Source organism: Sinocyclocheilus rhinocerous, unplaced genomic scaffold (assembly GCF_001515625.1).
Source record: "Sinocyclocheilus rhinocerous isolate Xijiao unplaced genomic scaffold, SAMN03320098_v1.1 scaffold892, whole genome shotgun sequence".
In the NCBI taxonomy this organism is placed as follows: Eukaryota; Metazoa; Chordata; class Actinopteri; order Cypriniformes; family Cyprinidae; genus Sinocyclocheilus; species Sinocyclocheilus rhinocerous.
This window is the reverse complement of record NW_015642825.1, coordinates 164,325-190,649: the sequence shown is the minus strand read 5'-3', so window position 1 is coordinate 190,649 and position 26,325 is coordinate 164,325. Positions and strand designations below refer to the sequence as shown.

The 26,325-nt window shown below is 39.2% G+C and overlaps 1 protein-coding gene and 1 long non-coding RNA gene across 2 annotated transcripts in view; one reads left to right on the top strand and one right to left on the bottom strand.

Annotated features, from left to right (window-relative positions):
• Positions 1 to 26,325, bottom strand: part of enox2 (ecto-NOX disulfide-thiol exchanger 2) — a 203,121-nt gene that overhangs the window by 114,676 nt on the left and 62,120 nt on the right. The gene's annotated exons all lie outside the window — the stretch shown is intronic.
• On the top strand, positions 20,541 to 21,406 carry LOC107756691 (uncharacterized). Its single transcript, XR_001641849.1, has 3 exons — positions 20,541 to 20,914; positions 21,099 to 21,185; positions 21,371 to 21,406. It is a non-coding gene; the product is annotated as an uncharacterized LOC107756691 (long non-coding RNA).

Below are 26,325 nucleotides of genomic sequence, written 5' to 3'. Positions count from 1 at the left end.
GGCACGCACCTTCGCGCTCGCGCCTCTCTTCACGTGATCAGTGAAATCTGACTCCTGCTACAATGTGCCGCGGCTGTGACCACGTCAAATTTTAACTCGCACATTCTCAAAAATTGGTCGCAGTCTAGAGCACTGTATATAGGCCGTTCAGATTACTTGTTAAAGTGCAAATAAATACCTTATATCAGCAGACGATATGTATCTGTGTTTGTGGTTGGAGACTCCTTCACCGGCTACATGCTCTTCTTTTGCGCGCGCACGCGCGTGTGTGTATGTGTGTGTGTGTGTGTGAAATACAGTGCTGAATAAAAAAACGGGGCAATTTGATAATAATAGCCGAATTATAATGGGCCGCCTAATAATAATAATAATAATAATTATTATTATTATTTAATACATTAATAGGAGAATGAGCCTAATATTGTCTTGACTATCGACAAAGACATCTGCTATCATCGATATCTCTGACTATCGTCGATACACGATACTATCGTCTATCGGCACAACCCTAGTCTACACTGGACCTGACAAAGAAATCATTGCAAATCATTTGAACTTTGTGTCAGTACGTCATAGATAGAACGAGGCAGCAGTTCACTGTCGGGGATTTGTCGCATCGCCGCGCCACATGTAGACAGTGTAGACAGCATCACTGATTATAATGGGTTCTATAATATTTTGTTGCGTCGCACCGCGCCGCTCGCGTCCGGTGTAGACACGGTGTAAGAGTGTTCTTTGAGAACTGTTCACTGAAAGGTTCTTTGAGGAACCAAAAATAGTTCTTCTATGACATCACTGCAAAAACATGGCTCCACATTTCATCAGAAAGGTAAAATATGGAGGCATGGAGAACAAAACCACACATTAAATCACCACAGAGCTGATGTCATTTGAGACGGAGCTCTATATGACCTCACAAGCTCTTCAGGGAAAGCAGGTCTACAGACTTCCTGCCGCAGAACTGCAGCCCACTGATGCACATCACAAGACCTCCACAGCAGAGAAGCTCAATTCAGACCATTCCCGTGCTGTTCATCTTTCTGTTCACACGGTCTCTGTCATCACTCTCACATGGGCACAACCCCTGCATATGCCGACGTCAGCCTCAAACATTTCAGCTAAATCCCAAAACATTTTGCCATAACTTGAAAAATCACTTGAGAATCGGAGAACACCACATGTGGCTGTACGGTCATGCCATGTTAAAGACTGAGTGACAGTCTCAGTCAGGGAGCAGGAGAGCGGTCATAGTTTATTAACTCTCATTCACAGAGAGAATCGCATGATGAAACAGCAGATCCATTAAGCTGGATTGGTTTAATGTGGCGGGCGAGATGTTTTGATGGAAACGCATTGTGTCAGAGCGAATGGCTGCTCCTTGCACCATTACACCACAGCAACTGTTTGCTGCAGACAAATGTACACATTCTTCACAACAACACAAGCTTGCTTGGCTAATGTTATCCTGATAGAAGATGTTTCATAGAATGTATGCACTGACAATGACTCCGCTTGAGAAGGAAACCAACCATCAGTCGTCATGCAGTCATCAGATATAGGGAAAATATAGAAAGTGACGATAAATTGAGGTGGATCTGTTTAAAAAATAAAATAAGCCCGTGGAACATCTGAAGGAAATGAAACCGAAAACACACAGACAAAAGACAGTGGATGCAAAAATACCTCTTAACTGAGTGTGCTGCCTGAAAAGCATCAGAGAGAGAGAGAGTGTGTCTGAGAGAGAAACACAACAAGAGCCACTATTATTGTGAAAAATGGAAATGCTTGGCTTGAAAAGAAGACAAGAGAGGAAAATACTGTAGCTACTGAAAAGCGGCAGAATAAGTCCTATTCTTTCATCTTTTTAATGAAGAAAAACGATGAGTAAAGGTCAGCGCTGAAAGCTTATCATCTTGTTGCATGAAAACAACAGCTATCTGTTACACAGCCATTACAGCTCATTTCACAGAGCCACTTTGATTCCGGCTGCTGATTGGACGATGCAAATACGTCGACGTAACCACACTCTCCAGAATAAAACAAACTAGTTTTTTACATTTTCTGAAGAAAATGTAATGATGAGGTGATCAAAATCAATGTGAGAGTGTCTCAGGTGAGATGACAGAACTGTCACAAAAAATTTTGATTAACAGTTATGTATGTATTGAACACTGCTGTTGTGAATTCTCACTTAAATGTGTCAACAAGGTGGATTAAAATAGATAGAGATTGTGACACTCTTGGAAGCATTTGTTAGAAAGGAGTTAAGATTATAAACAAATCCTTATATGCTATTTTTTTTTCAGCAAAAGTGTTCTTACGAATGTATACAGTAGAGTTGCAACTGAGATAAATAGCTGCATAAGAATACTAAATCATGGTTTCCACAAACATATAAGGAATCACAACTGTTTTCAACATTAATAATAATCAGAAATGTTTCTTGAGCAGAAAATCAGCATTTTCATAACAATATATTCACAGAGTATAATTCAGAAAACAGTTACACAATATATTCAGTTATTTTAAATTGCAATAATATTTCACCATATTCCTGTTTTTACTGTGTTTTTGTAAAACAAAAAACATTAAAAATATTACTGACCCCAAACTTTTGAACAGTAGTGTACATTGATAAAAGAAGAAAAAAAATAAACACAAAAATATATACACACACACACACAGTATATATATATATATATATATATATATATAGTGTTTGCTGGTGGGTCAAGTATAACTGGGCCAACAGGAAAATATTCTTGTTGTTCAGCCTAATATGTTGGGAGTAAGAGTATCTAATATGTTGAATGTTTTTCATAATATTTTCTTATGTGCTACATAGAAGAAAAATGCATAAAAAATCCATACAGATTTGGAAAGTCATGAGGATGAGTAAAAGACAACATAATTGTCACGTCTGGGGTTCTAGAGTTCTAGAGTAAACTGTGGTGGGCAGAAATGAAAGAGGGTTTGCGTACTGAGCTGAATGTGGCAGAGAGTTGCCCTTCAAGACAGAAAATCTATGCTGGTATTTGAAGAGTCTTTAGCCTTTAGTCGAGCACAAGCTCCATGCTTGTTATCAATATCAAGTTATCAGGCAGTTCTAAAGGCTGCCACTTACACTGACCAAAATATCTGTTTGTCAGTCTCAGCTCTGGTGATGATGGCAGGAAACGTGTCCACTTCCAGTTTCCAGCAGCTTGCTCTATCGACTGATGTTCTGAAGCTGTTATTATCGCCGTCTGAGAGCCGCTGCCACCAGGATCTTATCAACAGCAGCCAATTATAAAGGAAGAGGTGAGCTGCGTTAAGGAAATGTCAGGATCTCAGTAACCTCCAGCTCATCTTATCTGTCGTCAGGAGCCACGTGTCTCCTCCGTCTCATTCACCACACAGAGGGAAGTACAAGTCCCTTTGAAAACCCAGAATCAAAGACAAATTAGTGCAATTAGTGACAAAATCCATGTGCACGACGTTCTGATTTATTTAACAGGAAGAGGTTTAATAAATGATATAATGGTACCTCTAGCTGCTGTTTGGCCTAAAGCTTAGGGCCTTTTGATTTACACCATGAGGAAAACTCAGACAGGAATGCAGTCATTAAAACTGAATTTACTGTATAACAGAATGTCAGAGAATTTGTCAAATTCTGAATGAATAAATCAAAAGTAGGGCTGTACACAAATCGTGATATTGACTAGTGTCTGTAAATATTAAACTGCAAAAAGATTATTGAAATATTAAGTCTGCATGATCGGATGAAAGGAATTGTTTAATTTTTATTTGATTCCTTTTCTTGTTGACAAATACATATGTAATCAATTCTAAATCCAGAAAAATTATAACACAAAAAAAAAAAACAGGTCCATATTATTATTAAAACTAATAAATTAAGTTGTTATGGTTTTAAAGTTTCAATTATTTTGACATGTTTTTATTATTAAAATGTAATTAATCCATTTAAATGAAACCTAAAAAACTTAAAACAGAGACACAGATTTTGGGAAAAATAAAACAGAATTTGAGAAAAAAATAAAATGTATTTCATAGGAATAAACTGTTGTTAAATTGCATACGTATCATAACTTTATTTAATTAGATAGGCTTATTGAGTAGTAAAAATTAAATGTATTAAAAGTCCAGAAAAATAAAACTGGGGGAAAATAAAAAATAAATAATTAAACAAAACAAAATAGAAAGAAAGAAAGAAAGAACTAAATAAATAATTTAAAAAACTGATTTCATAGGGCCCTAAAAGAGACATGGCCTTTTACAGGGAAAGCAGAGAGGAAGATCAAGCAGCTGAGATGAGGGACGTCTCAGCACGCTATCCGTCCATCAGCGCCGGAGTCAATGATCCGATTCTTCACCGTGGACAGAGAGCCGTTCCAGGAGCCCGAGGATGCAGTGACAAACACTCATTAGCGTGTGTTAATGGTCTGTCCAGCTGAGTTTGAGGATATCTGCGCACGAGGGAAGGCATAAAAGCGGAGATGCAGATCGCGTAGCCTCTGCCTGTGAATGACAAGCCGCTCTTGCGAGAGCTATCGAGCATGTGCCTTTGCAATGATGGGGCGTTTGACGCAGAGATCGGTCAAGTGGCTGTCAGAGGCAATGGGCTCAGACCTAGTTCTGCCACATCACTTAAAATTAAGCGTGACGGAGATGCGACGCAACCCAGACTGACATTCCACCCTCTCCAGCCACTCAACGGCTCGCAGAGATAAATGCATGCAGCGTTTCCAGCAGAAACAGAAGAGCCAAGCTTTTTCCATCCGTCTGATTTTGAGGAACAGAGCCAAGCGCGGCTCATATCAGAGCCACGTGATGAGACCGGCAGAGAGCCTGAGAGAGACAGCGATTCTTAAATGCGGAAAGATAGCTGGATGATTGACACATCTCCGATCGCCCATCTCCCTCGGGCATGACAGGTTTTCAGGTCCAGCTCTGTGACTTACTGACAGACTGATATCTAATGGGAAGCTCAAATCTCAGAACAAAGTGTATAAAGACAGAAGTGAATTTGGGAGCTTCCTACCTCATACAACTATCTCAGTAACGCTTTACAATAAGATAGCATGTACTAATACATTATTATAATCAAAAGTTGTGGAAAAAATGAACTGACATCTCTTATTCAAACAGAGAGCTGATATTCACAGAAACATCACTGTATTACTATATACACCATTACAAAACATTCTATTATATTAAAGCCACAGCTAAATGTGACATTTATTATAATGGGTTTATGTGAAGATTGTTTTAAGTTAACTTAAATTAGAAGTTATATTATTTATTTATTTATTTTATGTCCTGTAACAGTTTAGGCCTATTAAATGTTAAAAATTATGGCATAAATATTACTGTAATGTTGAATGGCTGTATTTATTAATTTTATCCCCAGAAACTGAATAAAAAAAATCATTTAACAGAGGCATGATTATTGGTATCGGTGACATTTATCTTTATTCATAGTAGTTTTTTCCCCCTTCTTTTTCCCCCCAATAAATTGACAGCATTATAAATAAACAGATCAAAATGACAATTGTGCTGTGGTTCTGAATATCAGCACAAAGTGATTTAACTGGATCACTGTGAGTTTGACATTGTACATATAACAAATAAAAAAATAATTTGTCTCAAATAAACCACCGCAAGCAACACCCAGCAGCAGTGATTCATTCCTGAAGGAATCAGTGTTTGGAACAAATTAGTTGAATGAATGATTCATTGACTCACTCACAGTCCAGTCATTCAGACAGTTTACACATACTGGTGAAATGATGCAACCTGCGGAACGGCTCAAAAATCCCCAAACTAATGGACAGACCGACAGTCTTTCTGGAACGAACAAACACAGACACGCTGGGAATTCCACTCAGCCAATCAAATTTGAGGACCAGAACAAACTGTTGCATAATACAAATATATATTAGTCGACCATCATAAACTTGGGCCTTGCTTGCTGAACACACATTTTAAGATTCCAGTAAATATTATGATTAGAAAGTTATGAATAGCCACAACATTTCTACAGTGGAGAACTTGACTAAGTTAACTATTACATTTTTTCCTATGAGTGATGAGAGACAAGAGAAACATCTGTTTTGAGCAGCACTTGACCAGCATGTTTACATGTCTTTTCAGAGACTCGAGTCCCTTTTGTGGCACACACATCCCTCTTGGGACATGCTGAAGGTTGAATTGCAGACCTCTGAAAGGCGGGAAAGAAAAGGAAATTGTAATACTTGAATGCCTGAGGGACTGAACAGGCACAAAGGTTGGAATGCTAACAGAGATGCTGTCACGCCACTGCTATGGCAACATCCTGTTCAAAGAGGAGCGCTGTGCTCTTTAATGCTGCTAGATACACTGCACCGTTTCTTTGATCTCGTCAAAGGTATGTGCATTCATGACTTTACAGGCTATAAAATCAGCCAGTGAACAATAACTTTTGTGGTGATTCACATCATGGCATCATTCAGGAGATACACATTGATATCCCCAAAAGAAAATAGACTCTTTTAAAATATGAACTGCCGTCATCTCAAGTCAGACAGAGAATTAAATATTCACTGACACTCAGAGTGCAGCAGGGGGGCAGAAAGACTGTTACTATGGTAGCAACTAAATAATAATAATAATGTTAGTTAATAGTTCAATAAATCAATCTATCATAATCATTGAATAACTTGCAGTAATCTGTCTGTCTGTCTGTCTGTCTATCTATCATCTTATGAGCAAATTATCATCCATCCATCCCACTGTTTGAGCAGCTCATTGTGAGCATCACTGTACCCATAACTGCTCAACTATTCATTGAAAACCCATGAAGATAAATTCAGTCTAAATATGAGGGATATTTCATTTGGGAGTCAGTATATCGTACTGATGTACCAGACAGAAGCAAGCACACAGTGTTTACAATGGGCAGCGATTTACATTACAATACTCTCAGCAACCATGAGCTCTGCCCGACACACAACACAGAGCATAATAACACACACACACACACACACACACAAACACACGTTCCATTAAAGCCTCTCGTTCTGTTTTATTCATCTGAGGAATGATTCAGAGAGACAAAAAGAGAGCGCTAGGATGTGGGACAGTGAGAGCAGACATGAGAGATGGGGAGGTGTGGCCTTAGAGGAAACGTCCAGACAAACGCAAAGAGGATAAAGCTTCCAAGCTGATAGATGGTGGGCAGGAGGAGAGAAACACAATTGGGAAAATATGGCTAGATATCCTGTCTGGGCACAAACAACACCTCTAGTGACATGAATCATTAAAGGGAGGCCTGAAAATAGCATCTGAAGTTGGGAAGGTCAGACAGGGTGTCTGTCTTCCTACATTCTCAAAAAGCTCCCCGCCGGTGGGGTCCGCGGCCCCTCCCAGAGATCGTGCACAATCATCGACAAAGACGCTACATCTGGCTGAAGGTGAACCGCGGTGCAATTGCCAATTAAAGCTAACGAGAGCTGGTGTGTGACACATTTGTCATGATCACCAGAAAGGATGAGCAAGGGCTGAGATATAATGTTCTCATCATGGTTATGTAAACCATTCTCTTGGGAAATAAACAGCAAATCTTCCATAGTACACATACACCACTGTACTCAATGGATCCAGGCCTCCTGATGCCACATGTGGCTTATCCCACACTACACACCAAAGATCCCGGCCCAAAACTGCACAATCCAGCCTGATCCTCAGATTTAGTCCTATATGGTTTCTGAGGTATTTCTCTCCCCTCTTCTTCTCTGCGCTGGAAACATGATTTAGAAACCAAATGAAGAGTTTTGTGATATCGCTCTAATATTCTGCCTCAGTGTTCCCACCATAGTGGATCAATACGCATTTTTAAAAAGCCTAATTAAATGTTGATGTGCCTGGGGTGCTGTAACTAGCTTTTTAACTACGGGTAGGAATCTGCATTGTAGCTTCAATAGTCACCTGGAAGAAGTGAACAACTATTTGACTAGTCTTAGGCCATGTCCACACGTACACAGGTATTTTTTATAAACGGAGTGTTTCCTTCTTCCGTTTTAAAAAAAATCTCCGTCCACATTAAAACTCAAAAGCATGCTTTGAAGCACTGTAAAGATCATGCCAAGTCAACAGGTGGCGATATATCTCATCTCATACATCTCAACCGTTAAGCCATGTTGGCCAATCAGAAGCCTAAAAAAGTTTCCAGTAGGCGGCGATAACAGCACATGCTCCGACGTCACAAGCCAAAATCTCCGTTTTTTCTGTCTACACGATAACACTGCAACCAGAGTTTTTAAAAATCTTCACCCTGGCAGGAGTTTTCAAAAATTTTCAGTTTCAGTGACCTGGTGCTGCGTTTGCATGTGGACGAATGGCCAAACCGCATACAGGGTTCGTACACATTTTTACCAATAAATTTCCATGACTTTTCCATGACTTTTGAGACAATATTCATGACCTAATGTTCCATTATTTTACAATAAGAATAAAAATCTGTTCAAATTATCATAGCATATGTTAATTAAAATTAATGACTATTAATGCTATTGTTTGCATTCTTGTTGCTGTCTTGAAGCTGCAACTGCGCCAGCCGTTACTCCACACAGAGAACGTATCACATCACTGAATATTATAATTTATTTACCTGAATTTCATTTTGGAAACTTTTCTCTTTCGCAACGGTTTACATTCGCTTAAGAAAAAACAGACAGTGGTTATGAGGATACTTGCCAGGATGGCCATTTTAACGTCATTTTGTGTGTATTTTTGTCGCTTAAACGCAACAAGCTGCGCTTTAGAGCCCTGCATTTCAGCCGAGCCCGATGGGCCCCGACTTATTTACGACTTGGGGACAATTTTCACGTCATAGCTCAGACGCGGGCCGGGCATCGGGCTTGTTTTAGGCTTACTCTTTATTTTTTTATTTTAGATATCCATCAGTTATTATGGTAATGAAAAGGATTTGCCGCGCTGGTGGAAACATCATGAGACTGTCAACAGCGGCTCGACTGTGATTAGTGTCCAAGCAACAGCAGCGAGTGCAGGAAGAATTCTGCGTTAAAGCGCACGCAATAAAGCTTGCAGCAAAACCCCAGCAAGTAATTACCATGATGAATGTGTCGGGGCCAGGGGAAATACAATATTCGCTGAGTTTCGGTTCATTTTTGTGAAGCGCTTCTGCTCAAGACCGAGACGGCAGAAAGCGCACCCTGTTTGTTAAAAACAAACAAAAAAAAACAAAACAACGTATGCCGATATTGTGAGTGCACACAAATAAAAATAGACCCTTAACAGTCCCGAATGATGTATTACTCTTACCTTTATGAGCAAAAATTACGGTTGTTTCCACTGTTATAAGGAAAAAAATGCAAGTGATCGCGTTGGCGACTCCAAGTCCTGCAGAGCGCGCTTTAGCTTCCACTCTCCGCACAAACGATTGGATACGCGCCTAATATAGCACACATTTATATAGGTTAAATGTTTAAACTAACATTGTGATATGCTTTTTAAGTATTTTATATATAGATTTTATTTTTGTCAAGTGGTGATGATTTGAGAAGGCTAAATTGATCAAACATTGGCTAACTCACTGTCTGCCGCTGGCCGCTTGGTCATTAGGCTACTTCAAAAACAAAAACTTTAATTTAACAAACAAAAAATGTTCCAAACATATTTCTAAATTAACTTAATAAAGAAATGAAAATAAATATAACCACTTTGCCATTAAAAACGAAACTGAACTATTTTAATGGCTACAACAGCAGCTGTGTAATGGGGAGAAGAGAAAGAGAAAAAAGACACGTGCTACAGTCAGACTCGGCTGGTAATTCTGATAAGCTGTTGGACAAGGGCATATGTTTGAGGCCCGTGCAGGGTTTTACTGAGCTTGTCTGGTACCAAACTCAATTTGGTACTCGCAAGGTGGCTTTATACGCGCGCACTTTGGACGTGACTGAGCGCACAGGAAAGCGCCTCATGGAGCGTGCCAGTACCGAATGGCTTAAAAAGACGTGCAAATAAATAATACATTTTTGTGATGATGCAACAATGAGCCGATTAGGTAAGTGACAATTCTGTCAACTGTACCGAAACGCGAGTGAAAGTCTTGTATCGCAGCGTGGAGCAGCTCTTTAGTGCAGACGAGATGCGCTGATGTGAAGCCGTTTTAAGAGAAAGTCAAAGAGAGAAGACGCGGTACAGCTCAATCACTCACGCTCTTTTCAAATGACTGATTTGATCTGATATTCTGTGTGGATTTATTTACTCATTTAACCTACACGCTATAGGCCAGCTCCAAAACTTTCTGGGTTTATTTATTTTTCCAAAACTTTTCCAGGCCTGGAAATTGTTGTTTTAAAATCCCATGACTTTTCCAGGTTTTTCATGACCGTACGAACCCTGCACATAGAAAAAGCTGCGGTTTTGAAAATACCCGCGTTCGTGTGGACAGGGCCTTAGCCTCATTTACTAAAATTACAGTAAATACTATAGCTGCACGCAGCCATTGTCTTGGGTTCACAAGTGCTTTAAGATCTTTAAAAGAAAAACAGTGGCCATGTTTTTCAAGATACACAAATATCCTCATACACAATTATGGCACCTCGGACAAAGAGGTGTATTACAGTTTTCAAGTCAATTGGATCAATGCTTCTGATTGGGTGGCATAAGTAGGTTTCGGAGAAAAAAAATAAAAAAATAAAAAACCAAAAAGGATTCTAGTGTTGTAAGACACTTGTGTTTGTAACAAATGGTTGAAGTTGTAAAATTATGGCTATTTTTACATTTTTCACTTTATGCTTGAACACCTAAAAATGAATATAACTGGGAAAATTTTTTACTAAATTAAAATACATATTTCAGGACTTCAAAATTAAGTAAAATTAAGTAATTAAGTAAAATAAAAAATGGTCTTAAATTAGTTTTAGTTTTTAGTGCATGGTGTACTATATAACATAAAACCTTACAAACCACCCACTTTGAATGAAAACACCATTTGATTGCAATGATAGTAGACTGTGCTGAGACATTTTCACCATTACATCAACATTTTTAAACAAAACCAGGTACCACATTACCTTTGACAGCCCTAAAACACTTAACTAAAATAAATGAATAAATAAAACTAGAAAAAAAAAACACAATACATAATAAAACAGAAACTAATGAAACCTAAATTGAAAAGACAAACTAAAAACAAAATAGAAATAAATACTAAATCAAAAACTAGGCTACATAATCCTGATGCATACTGCACACGAGGGTAGCAAAACCTTTGTCAAAACTGTGTGCACTATGTTCCAATTAAACAACTCCTTCCTGTTTAAGTGGGTGGTTTCTTGCCAGAAACAGTTGAAAAATAGATAAGACTTCATGCATTTCAGCATATGACTGACATTTTTTTTCTAATATATACTGCACTAATGCAGGGGAATACAGTAATACAGTATGTACTACTGAATGCACGGCTAGTGAGGAATGTGGTGAGGGACACAGGCTGGTGCGACAAGCTGAGCGCAGCTGCAAGCGGACAGGAAGACACACATTAATGAGCGTGAGCTCCGAAGACTGAGGCTGGCAGTGAAGGGTGATCCGTCGTTTCCTTCTCGATGTGTCTGACTGGGAAACGGATGATTCCTCACAGGTGAGAGTCTAGTAGCTGTCATGACAGCCCGTGTGAGGTGTCTGCCCAGTGCGGGTCAGCGGCGACGCTCGGCACAGCTCTGACAGAAAGAGGAAAGCAATCCTAGCTTGCAATTCACCTGTCCAAAGCAGGGGCCACATGTGACAGCAGCTATTGAGAAAGTGACCGGACAGTTGAACCCCTGCATCCAGGCCCATCAGTCTGAGACTCACTCCTGAGAAATTCTCTGAGAAGGAGGGCATCTTTAAAATGGGCTAATGAGTTCGCTCTGGTCCAGGACACCTAGCAGACATGCAATTTCACAGCAGCGTCTCAGAGTCTATAAAGGAACTAATACGGAGCCGAGCCGCCTGTGCATCTCAGTACGCATGCATAAAAATTAAATACATGGGAGGCAAAAACAGCAATCTCACGGTAATGAAAAATCACACTCCAAGTGTAAGCAGAGATTTTGCCAGACACAGAGTGATAAAAGGACATTTAAGCGCTACATGTTAGCACAAGCGTTCTAATTCCTAACCGGTGGCATTCACGGTTCTAGATGAGAGTCTGTTCGCCAGCTGTACGGAACGATTATTTAATATGTATGCGGAGGCCTCAAGCTGCGTGCTGATGAGACGACGACTCGCGTCTGGATGTGCAATGATGAATAATCCCTCGCTAGGCAAGAGATGGGGCACAAATATTACAGATGGGGATGACATTTACCATTTGCTCAGCTGTACAATTCACTCCCACAGATCATTGCGTCTGCCATATCGAAGGTGAGCGATCAGAAAATGAACATTGTGTTTTTATTGGGTTGTTATGAGAGTGATCTTTTCTTAACTTTGGTTTCTGCAGAAGGGTTCCCATATTTCTAGAGAACATAAAAAGAAGATTAAAAGTCACAAAAAAGTTGATATGAACACTGGACCTGTAGCCTAGCAGTTAAAACATCGAGCGCTGGTGCTCATTTGGGAAAAATGGATTTGAATACAGACTTTTATGTGTGCCAATCCCATTTCACCCACAAAAGTCACAAAAAAGTTGATATTCATATTGGAGTTGTGACCTAGCAGACCTCAACATTGAGCATCGGTGCTCTCTTTGCTGTTTGTTAATTCCGTTCCACCCTCTCCTATACATCATTTCCTGTCCTTTATACATTTACTATCAATAAAATATCAACCACTTCCAATTGAAATCTAGGATGAGGGAGTAATTGACAGTATGTTTCAAGAGAGTATAAAAAGAAGATTACAAACAAAGTCACAAAAACAGTTGCTATACACACTGGACCACTGGCCTAGCAGTTAAAACCCTGAGCATTGGCGTTCATTTGGGAAAAAATGGGTTTGAATAAAGACTTTGCTTGAATACAGACACTTTCATGATCAATAAAATATCATCCCCCCAGTTCAAATGAAGCAATCTACTAAAAATCTGGATGCAGTAGTAATTGACAGCAGCGTCACTGGACGTCCACATCAATAGATCGAGCCTTGACACATACGGACACGCATCAGATCTATAGTAAACCCAGCAGGCTTGTTAATCAACTCTAGTTAAAGCCAACTTGATGTCTGCTCAACTGACACACATATTGAAGAGTTGAGGGTTCACATCCTGAGAGGCTCACTATGGAAGAGAAACCTGCTCAGATCAATGCATGCCATCACTTAAACTAACTTTTATAAATGTCGTCTCCAATTAGATTTTATCAAATGCTTTATCGGTGGTGGGGCTGGCGGTTGCGAAAGCCTGTGGATATTCTTGCTTTTGGGAATCAACTGGTCTGAAATTGCCAAGCACTTTAGTAGGAAGTCTTCACTGTACATTGACTAAGGCCATTGAAACCCGTCAGCCTATCAGAGAGAGGCATGCTAATGGACTTCTGATAGCATCACAGAGAAGTGGAAGAGCTGCCGCCGTCCATGCACACTTAATGAATAGTATTAGGACAAAACTGCAGCTTAACAACTTCAATAGGGGACAGACAGTCAAATCTCATCGCCGCAATTTCAATCTATAAAAGACCTACAATAGCCAGAGGCTTTTGGTCACGGTCTGGCAGCTCAATCTCTCTTCTTTTTCTCAAGCTCAGGCCAAAAATTGTCTTTTCAAATAGTTATAAAGCTGCAGAAGAGTTTATAAGGAGAAAAATAATATGCAACTAGATTGATATATATATATTTTGCTGTAGTGTGTCAGTAGGAAATATCAGTTTACACTTCCAAACATTCCTTTTGCCATTAATTGTAATAATAATGTAATAATCCAGTACGATTTTTGTATGCACAATGAGTCTGACAACAGCCAGTGCTGCACACAGAGATCTAATCTCATCATCATCCAGTCCATCTGGAATGACACGAAGAAACAGAAAAAAACTGAGACAGACTAAAATCCAGAAGAACTGACCAACAACCAATTTTACAAGACCCAATCAATTCCCATTGGATAAAATCAATTTCTACACTTTCTCTTATTGAAAATCCTGTTTCACTCAGAAAAATGCAGGATGAGTTTGCAAACAACATAATATTTGCAATTTTAATGCATGGAGGGCTTGGAAGACCACAGTGACAGTTATTGTGCACCATAAGAATGTGTTTCAAGTCTGTCCAGCTAGAGTGCACACAAGTGGGTGTTCACAAAAGGTCTGAAAATCTCTAAAAACACCACAGGCATTTTTGCAGCTCATTTTCACCAAGAAGCAAACCAAAGGGCTAGTTCTCACCACAGATCAAAGCTCTGACAGAAACCATTGAGTGTTCTTGTACACTAAGACTTGGCGTTTCTCATAGCTCAAATGATCCGTAAGCAAAATTAGAGGAAAAGAAAAGAGGTGCATACGTTTTCAGGGAGTTTGACTTCTGCCATTATTTAGTCACCTTTTAATGTCATTCCAAAACTGTATTTACTTATTTCTTCTGCTGAACATATTATTTCTGATCTCAGCAGGTATCAATCACTGCTATCTTCATTCTCCACCAAAGTTCACGCTGCCAAAACTACCTTCTTCCATAACAAGATCAACAGTGCATCAGACAAACACAAACTCTTTAATACATTCAATATTCTCCTTTGTCCTTCTCTGCCACCTCCCACCGTCCTCTTTAACTACTGATGATTTTGCTAATTACTTCACAAACAAAACCACATCCATCAGCAGTCAGTTCTCTGCTCCACTCACCCAGGAACTCACAGCAAACACTCACAGAGCTGACCATCTTCTCTCCTCTTACAGAATATGAAGTCTCTAAACCTCTCCTCTCCAGCCATCCTACCACCTGTCCTCTAGACCCAATCCCCTCACATCTCTTACAAGCTATTTCCCCTGCACTTCTGCCTTCACTCACATACATCATCAACACATCTCTTTTCTCAGGCATTTTCCCCACCGCATTCAAGCAGGCTCGGGTAACCCCACTGCTTCAAAAACCTACACTAGACACCTCACTTGTTTAAAGCTACAGGTCTGTGTCTTATTGCAAAATCACTTGAACGCGTTGCTTTCAACCAAGTGTCTTCCTTCCTCTCACAGAACAACCAGCTGGACAATAACCAATCTGGATTTAAAAGTGGCCATTCAACTGAAACTGCCTTTCTGTCAGTCACTGAAGTGCTATGGAGTGCAAGAGCTGAGTCCAAATCTTCAGTTCTCATCCTGCTAGATCTATCTGCTGCATTCGACATGGTTAATTATCAAATCCTTCTGTCCACCCTCTCATCGCTGGGCATCACCGGAACTGCACTCCACTGGTTTGAGTCTTACCTCACAGGTAGGTCCTTCAGGGTGGCTTAGGGAGGAGAGGTATCTAAATCACCTCAACTGGTCACTGGGGTTCCTCAGGGATCAGTTCCTGGACCCCTCCTCTTCTCTATATACACGACATCACTGGGACCCATCATTCAGGCACATGGTTTTTCCTACCATTGCTATGCTGATGTCACACAGCTCTACCTCTCATTTCAACCAGATGATCCAAAAGTACCTGCTCGGATCTCAGACTGCCTGACGGACATCTCAGCATGGATGAAAGAACATCACCTGCAGCCCAAACAGAACTTCTCATCTTCCCAGCCTCCCCATCAGTACAGCACCAGTTTACCATCCAACTGGGCTCATCAACGATAATCCCATCATGTTCGGCTAGGAATCTTTGGGGAGATTGTTGATGATCAGCTGAAGATCATATTGCAAAAACAGAACGATCATGCAGGTTTGCACTACACAACATCAGGAAGATCAGACCCTTCTTAACAGAGCATGCAACACAGCTTCTCGTCCAGCCTCTTGTCATTTCTAGGCTGGACTATTGCAATGCTCTTCTGGCTGGACTTCCAACATGAGCAATCAGACCTCTGCAAATGATTCAGAATGCAGCAGCGTGTCTTGTTTTCAATGAGCCCAATAGAGCCCATGTCACACCGCTTCTCATCTCTCTGCAGTGGCTTCCAGTCGCGGCTCGCATCAAGTTCAAAACATTGGTTCTTTCCTACAGAACAGCCACGGGCTCCACACCCTCCTACCTCTGCTCTCTCCTATGCATCTACATCCCCTCCAGAAGCCTGCAGTCGGTAAATGAGTGGTGGCTCGTGGTCCCTTCGCAGAGAGGTACAAAATCACTCTCAAGGACGTTTTCTTTTACTGCACCCTGTTGGTGGAATGACCTACCAAACTCCATCTGGACAGCCGAATCTCTCACAATCTTCAAGAAACAACTGAAAACTCATCTCTTTTGTGAGCATCTAACGGCACACTCCTAAAAAATAAAATAATAAATTCTATGCCTTCACCTTTTCTATTCTCTTATTATCCTTTATCCCTTCATGTCTTAGCTTTTACTATTTTGAACGAAGACTGTAACTTTGTATAACGGGCACTGCTTGTGTTTATTGCCATCTTATGATGAATCGCTTGTTGTATTCCTCAACTGTAAGTCGCTTTGGATAAAAGCGTCTGCCAAATGAATAAATGTAAATATAAATGTAAATTTCAGTTTGTCCAGATCGTACCATAAAAGCGGTCAACATGACAAACAATCCCAAGTCATAACACAACAGAAAACAGAAAGCGCCTACTGGACAGAGAAAGAGAAAGTCAGAAACGCATTTAGTTCAGTAAGCCATAACTTGTTGAGCTCTCTCAGATCACACATGCACACATTCAAGAATATCTAGATGAGTTATCTTACCCTGCGAGAGGATGAAAACCTGAGAATCAAAGAACGGAAGAGTGGGAGCCAGAAAGAGATAGAAGGACTCTCATTAAAGTACCATTGATGAAAGCGTCTGAAATGCAAGTATAACGCAGCAGAAAAGTCGGATGAGGATAAAAGGAAATCCCATATGATCTAGACATCAGGCGTAACTTCTAGAAGACAGTCAGTGCTGATGACGTTTATTCTGATACTCTGATACTGCTGAGCGCTGGAAAACATCACACGTTACTGATTTACATGCAAGAAAAAAATGCTCTGACTAGTGTTAGACAACTATTATATTACAATGAAAGCGAGAAATCAACGCTATCGGCATGACTGTACTAAAAGTACTTTAGCTGGAATAGTTACAGGAAGAAGTGGCGATGGAACGCTATCAATCCACAACACCTACGTGAAGTATTTCCATAAAGACTTCACACTTCTGAAGAGCTGCCATGACTACTTGACTCCTTGAATAAAGATTTAAAGTCAACATGAAACCGGCCATGTAGGGTCTTATGAATTCTGCAATGCGGAAAACGAGGAAGGAGTAAAAAAGGAATTTACTGTATATTAAAGTCTATTTAACCCCCTGGGGTCAACAGTTCCGCCAGCGGAACTTTTTGCAGATTTGAATGATGACAGCGAAAATAACTAAAATGCTCCTTCATACTTGACCATACATATAAGAGTAATACAGCATTTAAATCTGTAAAGGGTCTACTTTTATTTGTGTACACTCACAATATCAACAAAACATTGTGCTTTTGCAAAATAAAGAAAATAAACAGGGTGTGCTTTTAGCCGTCTCATTCTCCGCGCATATCTGTTTGAAACGCGTCACTAAAATGAACTGAAACTCAGCGAATATTTGACACACACACATGAGAGATATATCTATAGAAAGCTTGACATGTCTACTTTTAAACGAAGTAAGTCATGACGAAAACAAATATTATGTGACAAAGTAATCAGTATGAAACCAACGCGATGTCAAGTCTTGGCCGTCGTCTTCATTATCGCTAATGTGACCACGCCCACGCATGTCAAAACTTTTCCAGGCCCCAAAACACCCTCGGACCCCAGAGGGTTAAATATAAAGTCTGCATGTTCTGCATGTCTCTGTGTGAATGAATGAAGCAGTTTCGCCTACTACACACATACTGAAGCGCGCGTGACGCTCCTGGTGTTTTCTTTGTTGCTGTCTCACTATATGAGGACATGAACAGATGAACGTCATCTCCAGAGCTGCTTTGAGAATCACTTCACCAGCATCTCACCATTTAATTTTAGAAAAACTATCATCAAATACATAGAAATCTTAACTACAGCTTCTTCACTACAACCTGTCAAAATAAAAGTTTGGTTTAAATTGAAGAAATTATGACAAATATATTACTATTGTACAGTAGAATGTACTTCTCAAAGTAATAATAATAATACAGGTAAATAATAATAATTGTGTTCTTTTTTTTAGGAATATCAGAAAATATTACAGTTTTTCATTCACAGAATGTACACATAATTTAAACAGTAAACCTCTGTTGTGCAGCACTTTGTTTCCCAAAAAAGGGAGTTGTTCAAATTTAATTTGATAACATTTAAAAGATTAATTAAATTGTTACAGTTTTGTGCATTAATTTGATTATCACTGTTTTTGATAATAAATTTGTATTAAATCATAAAACACAGAATCCAGAAAAAATTAAAACAGGCAACACAGAATATCAGGATTAGCAAAAAATAAATAAATAAATAAATAAGGTTTACATTTCATAGGACACTATAATGGTTAAATTATACTCATGTGTATAAACGGAATTTGAGAATAAATAAAATGGATTTCATAGGGCCGTAAACGTGTGACTGAATTTAATCCTTTGGAAACTGATTGGCTCATGAAAAGTGGCTAAAGTTCACCTTTGGAGCGTCTTGACGCGTCCCAATAGCAACATTTCTTTTCGAATTGATCATTATTTGCTCCTACTGCCGTATCTTTTATTAGATTTACATTAGCTGCCATAAACACTGTGTTAACTACTGGAAAGACATCACGAATGGGACGTACATGTAATGCGTAAACATCCAAACACAGATGAAATGAGATGGAAAGGGCAGCGCTTATTGATGTCCTGGACCCCCTGAGGTACACCGACAGAAAACTTTTCACAGCTTGTTATGTAGATTGAATCATTGACTTCTTTCATGTGGCATGCTGAACAGAGACAGCTGAGAGCCGAGTCCCCGTCACCACAGGGTGGGATTCCTTCAGAGACACAGCCTTTCATCACGTCCCAATCACACACCACTACAAAAACAAGCCAAACACACATGCAGAAAAGAAATGACAGAAGCGTTTGAGATCAATACTGACGCTCCCTGCGGGGAGAACGGTTTGATAGGCAGGGTGTGAGCTTCAGGAACGAAACTGACTGATTGAACTGCCATCAGTGAGCGGCACAGCGCGACACCCTGAACGCTTAGCTCGTTCATCAGAGAGCGGCTCGTGCCAGAACTCATCTGAACTGTCACGAGGTCTTGGAGGAGTCACAGACACAGTGTTTCCTCTGCCGGACACCCCATTATGGCGAAAATATCATAATCAACAGTAATGCTGTATATCTATAATTGAATGAAGTCAGTGTTCTGTTTGTAAGAATAGCTGTACTGTCAACAGCTGGAGAGTGTCATAGTTAGGGTGTGATCAATCTATTAGTCCTTGTCCTCAAATTTGCAATTTGCAAAATGTTGTCAGACATCAAGAAGTTTTTAGAGAATATATCCTGAAAGAACTTTATTGCATTTCTTCTTTTAAGCTTGAATATAACAAAATTTAGTAGGCTTTATGCTTAAAATAATAATAAGAAGAATGTCACCTATCCAAGTGCACACACACAGCAGTGAGTAGTGAACACACACACACACACACACACACACACACAAACACTGTGAACACACAGCCAGAGCAGTGTGCAAAAATGGCTGCCCACTTACTAAAAAAGAACTGTTTAGTGTTTTATTTTGATGTTTTTATTTATTTCATTTTATTTTCATATTTTAATGATTTCATTATTATGTTTATATCAACTCACAAACCCCCTGTAGTTCCTTCACAGTGTTTCACAGTGGGCAGTTGTGGCCTAATGGTTAGAGAGTCGGACTTGTAACCCAAAGGTTGCAGGTTCGAGTCCCGGTAGGGTAGAAATACTGGTAGGGATTGCAGGTGGGGGGCGTGAATGTACAGCACTCTCTTCAACCCTCAATACCACGACTGAGGTGAGACCCTTGAGCAAGACACCAAACCCCCAACTGCTCCCCAGGCGCCACAGCAGAAATGGCAGCCCACTGCGCCCACGCGCCGATCGCGCTTTTGTTATTACAATAGTCCACGTGAGACACGCGCATGTAAACATCCACATCACAGCAAACAAAGCAGCGAGACTTTCCCTCTCGAGTTCATCTCGGCTACTTCGCTTCTGGAAGAAGACGCGCTGAGAGGAATAAGACAGAAAGAGCTTTGGATTTTCCTCAGAAGAACGCGCCGGCGTGATATTCAGTGGAGGATATAGTAAGTCTTTTTTTATTTGCCTACTTGCATTAGTTGCTATTGTGTTACTGTGACATAACTTGTACATATTTTACTAGTTACTTTTTCCAAACCATGATTCCTGACTAAATGTACAATCAAGTGAAACTTTTTATGAAGATTCATTCACTGCATATATGTCTCACAACGCCAGGAAGTTTTTTTTATGTTCTATAAAATAGACAGCAACGATATAAAAGTAATGTGAGTTATAATGTTAATATGTTGAATGTTTTATACTCGGTCATTGGCGTTCGCGATCGTCTGATGTGTAAACGTATCAAGTAAGCTGTAAATAAGTGATGCATCGACAGACATATACGCGCGTCCTTTCTTATCAGTGATGCAATTTATTTATCAGCTATGCATCTTCTGGTAATTGCTAACAACTGTTTCAGTTTTCGTTTAGGACTGTGTCTGCATCACTGGCATAATTGCACAAGAAAGGCACATGTGTCGTTCAGTTTTGAGTTCGCTGGAAAATCATACTGAGTAAGTGCACAGTATAGTAATTGTACTTTTATTATGCCTAGACTATATGGTAATATTATTTGTGGTTGATAGTGTTAAAATGTAGTTTCTTTGTTATTGGCATTCTGTTTTCTCATGAAGTATGCATACTATACTAAGGTACTGTGGGAAAAAATGCTTACAATTGTTTATAAAATTATTTTAGGACCGAATACACCACTCTTGCCTTCACCTGTATCTCTCACAGTAAGGGGACGCTCGTTCAGTTTTCAACTCCATTCAGAATCTTAGAGTAAGTGTGCATTCACTATTTTACAGATGTTACTTTCATTTGATTTATTTGCTGTATGGTAAACTATGTTTGCTATGTGGTAATTGTGTTCTTTGTTTCGATAAATTAGTACTAGTATCAGTGAACATCATAATAATGTTAATAATGTAGTTTGTGTAAACAGCATGCTTGCTTTTTTATTTCAGATGTGAGAATAACAGTGTAAAAGAACCTGTTGCAAAGAGAGCCAAAGCAAAGCAGCCCACTTGGTCATGGAAATGGAGATTCCTGCCTGCACAAGAACCTGGACCACAGCTAAGACCATGTGATGCACACACTCCCATGAGTTATTTTATGTGATAGTTATATGTATTCTAAATAAACTACAAACAAAATATATATATACATTTCTTTTTTCCTCACATTCTTTCTTGTAGCAATTCCCTCTCAGTCACACACCTGACAGCTCATTATGCAGCTCATTATGCAGGCCTTTGTCTTCTCAGGTGTGAATCACAGCATTATGCATGATCATTCACGCCTCCTCGCATATTCCTTTTCTACACAAAATGTGTCTTAGAAAATTTTAATCAATATATTGTTTTCTGTGAATGAGTAAGATGATTTTCACATAATTTTGAAGCAAAAACTCTAGACTTCAAGATCCAGTTCTCAACAGTCTTGTGATCAAATGTTCTGTATGTTTTTTATGGCCTTATTTCAGTGACTTTAAAATTGTAGTTTTTCACTAAGCACGCATAAACGTTGTTTTCTCAAAAACACAATCACGTACATACATGCTGCTCACATATTATTGTAGCCCAGTTTGTGCTGATTACAGTGTTATTAAACTTTAGACATTCAAATGTTTGTAAGCAACTGAAAAAAGCACAAATGTCAGGGCATGTCAAAACTTTTCCAGGCCCCAAAACACCCTCGGACCCCAGAGGGTTAAATATAAAGTCTGCATGTTCTGCATGTCTCTGTGTGAATGAATGAAGCAGTTTCGCCTACTACACACATACTGAAGCGCGCGTGACGCTCCTGGTGTTTTCTTTGTTGCTGTCTCACTATATGAGGACATGAACAGATGAACGTCATCTCCAGAGCTGCTTTGAGAATCACTTCACCAGCATCTCACCATTTAATTTTAGAAAAACTATCATCAAATACATAGAAATCTTAACTACAGCTTCTTCACTACAACCTGTCAAAATAAAAGTTTGGTTTAAATTGAAGAAATTATGACAAATATATTACTATTGTACAGTAGAATGTACTTCTCAAAGTAATAATAATAATACAGGTAAATAATAATAATTGTGTTCTTTTTTTTAGGAATATCAGAAAATATTACAGTTTTTCATTCACAGAATGTACACATAATTTAAACAGTAAACCTCTGTTGTGCAGCACTTTGTTTCCCAAAAAAGGGAGTTGTTCAAATTTAATTTGATAACATTTAAAAGATTAATTAAATTGTTACAGTTTTGTGCATTAATTTGATTATCACTGTTTTTGATAATAAATTTGTATTAAATCATAAAACACAGAATCCAGAAAAAATTAAAACAGGCAACACAGAATATCAGGATTAGCAAAAAATAAATAAATAAATAAATAAGGTTTACATTTCATAGGACACTATAATGGTTAAATTATACTCATGTGTATAAACGGAATTTGAGAATAAATAAAATGGATTTCATAGGGCCGTAAACGTGTGACTGAATTTAATCCTTTGGAAACTGATTGGCTCATGAAAAGTGGCTAAAGTTCACCTTTGGAGCGTCTTGACGCGTCCCAATAGCAACATTTCTTTTCGAATTGATCATTATTTGCTCCTACTGCCGTATCTTTTATTAGATTTACATTAGCTGCCATAAACACTGTGTTAACTACTGGAAAGACATCACGAATGGGACGTACATGTAATGCGTAAACATCCAAACACAGATGAAATGAGATGGAAAGGGCAGCGCTTATTGATGTCCTGGACCCCCTGAGGTACACCGACAGAAAACTTTTCACAGCTTGTTATGTAGATTGAATCATTGACTTCTTTCATGTGGCATGCTGAACAGAGACAGCTGAGAGCCGAGTCCCCGTCACCACAGGGTGGGATTCCTTCAGAGACACAGCCTTTCATCACGTCCCAATCACACACCACTACAAAAACAAGCCAAACACACATGCAGAAAAGAAATGACAGAAGCGTTTGAGATCAATACTGACGCTCCCTGCGGGGAGAACGGTTTGATAGGCAGGGTGTGAGCTTCAGGAACGAAACTGACTGATTGAACTGCCATCAGTGAGCGGCACAGCGCGACACCCTGAACGCTTAGCTCGTTCATCAGAGAGCGGCTCGTGCCAGAACTCATCTGAACTGTCACGAGGTCTTGGAGGAGTCACAGACACAGTGTTTCCTCTGCCGGACACCCCATTATGGCGAAAATATCATAATCAACAGTAATGCTGTATATCTATAATTGAATGAAGTCAGTGTTCTGTTTGTAAGAATAGCTGTACTGTCAACAGCTGGAGAGTGTCATAGTTAGGGTGTGATCAATCTATTAGTCCTTGTCCTCAAATTTGCAATTTGCAAAATGTTGTCAGACATCAAGAAGTTTTTAGAGAATATATCCTGAAAGAACTTTATTGCATTTCTTCTTTTAAGCTTGAATATAACAAAATTTAGTAGGCTTTATGCTTAAAATAATAAGAAGAAGAATGTCACCTATCCAAGTGCACACACACAGCAGTGAGTAGTGAACACACACACACACACACACACACACACACAAACACTGTGAACACACAGCCAGAGCAGTGTGCAAAAATGGCTGCCCACTTACTAAAAAAGAACTGTTTAGTGTTTTATTTTGATGTTTTTATTTATTTCATTTTATTTTCATATTTTAATGATTTCATTATTATGTTTATATCAACTCACAAACCCCCTGTAGTTCCTTCACAGTGTTTCACAGTGGGCAGTTGTGGCCTAATGGTTAGAGAGTCGGACTTGTAACCCAAAGGTTGCAGGTTCGAGTCCCGGTAGGGTAGAAATACTGGTAGGGATTGCAGGTGGGGGGCGTGAATGTACAGCACTCTCTTCAACCCTCAATACCACGACTGAGGTGAGACCCTTGAGCAAGACACCAAACCCCCAACTGCTCCCCAGGCGCCACAGCAGAAATGGCAGCCCACTGCTCCAGGTGTGTGTTCACGGTGTGTGTGTGTACTTGGATGGGATCAATGCAGAGCACAAATTCCAAGTATGGGACACCTTACTTGGATACATGTTATGTCACTTTCAGTTTCACTTTCACAAACATATATCTTAAAATATATCTAAATATTTACAATTAAGCATGTATAATTACTTTTGCAAACACAATACAAAAATGCTGAGAGACAGTGGGGGTCATCAGTGGTGCTGTGAACACCTCTCTCATAAACCTACAACACCAGCATCTACACACACACACACACCCACACACAGACGCCCCGTCCTCCCCACAAACACCTGCGCACAGGCACTCAGACAGCCCAGCCTTTATCAGTAAAACTGCAGACAGAGAGATCTGTCCTCATCCACAGCGAACACACACACACACACACACACACACAAACTGAAGCAATAAGCCAGACGGGGCTGCTAACCTTTGCCGAGCACGACTCCCACACACGTTGCTTACTGTAGTGCTGCTTCCCTTGTCTTTTGTCTCAATCATGTTGGGGTGAGAGGCAGCACCTCCCCTCCTCAACACCAATCAATAGAGTTTTACGCCGCACTTCTCAAGCACCACTTACTGCGGGCTAATGGTGCCGAAGGGTTACAGCAAAGCAGCGTGACTCACTGCATATATCATGCCACTTGCTACATCCTCAAACATAAAAATAAAAACATTTGCTGCCTGATATAACCCCTGATTTATGTCTACTGGCCTGAAGAATATACTTTGAGGTGAAAAAAACTGAATTGTTGATGTATTCTTAAAATGATCTCTCTGGCATGAAATCTTTTACAGTCAAAACATTTCAGTTTATCAGAGCTGTGGCCAAGCAGCTCGTACATAATGTAGGAGTGGGTGATATAAGCAAATATTTATATCACAATCTTTTGTCTCAATCATGTTGGGGTGAGAGGCAGCACCTCCCCTCCTCAACACCAATCAATAGAGTTTTACGCCGCACTTCTCAAGCACCACTTACTGCGGGCTAATGGTGCCGAAGGGTTACAGCAAAGCAGCGTGACTCACTGCATATATCATGCCACTTGCTACATCCTCAAACATAAAAATAAAAACATTTGCTGCCTGATATAACCCCTGATTTATGTCTACTGGCCTGAAGAAAATACTTTGAGGTGAAAAAAACTGAATTGTTGATGTATTCTTAAAATGATCTCTCAGGCATGAAATCTTTTACAGTCAAAACATTTCAGTTTATCAGAGCTGTGGCCAAGCAGCTCGTACATAATGTAGGAGTGGGTGATATAAGCAAATATTTATATCACAATTTATGCATATACAACAACTAAAAAATATTACTAAAGCCAAAAGGTTGGCCTGTCATATTTTAAGAATGTTTTGAATTGTTATGAACATTGCAATAAAATAATTATGAAAAAAAAATAGTAGTGTACTGGTTAAATATTATTGTTTATTTGTTTTGGTCATTTATTTATTCTGGACATCTTTGTTTTCTAAAATAATTTAAAATAAAAGGGGGACTCCTTTTTAATGGTTAAATGAAATGTTATTAATCAAAAAGCATGCCTAATTAATTAAAATCATGAACAATTTAACATCAATTTATTGAAAGTTTAAAAAAAAATTACATGTTTAGGGTCCTATGAAATGTTTTATTTTTTCCAACCTTATGTTTTATTGTTACCAAATTCTGTTTTAGCATGTCTAATTATTTGAAAGCATAAAAACAAGTTTCATTTATTCTTACAATAGCCTTATGATTTTTTGCTCAGATATTCTGTGTTGTGTATTTACATTTTTTAAGGCATAAAACATTCATTTAATCGATCTTTTAAGTAATGAAAATTAAACAAATTTTACTTTTTGGAAAATAAAGGTCATTTAATATTACAATTAAAACATTGAAGAAATATTGTATGATTATTCCTTAAAAATAAGGTTTTAAT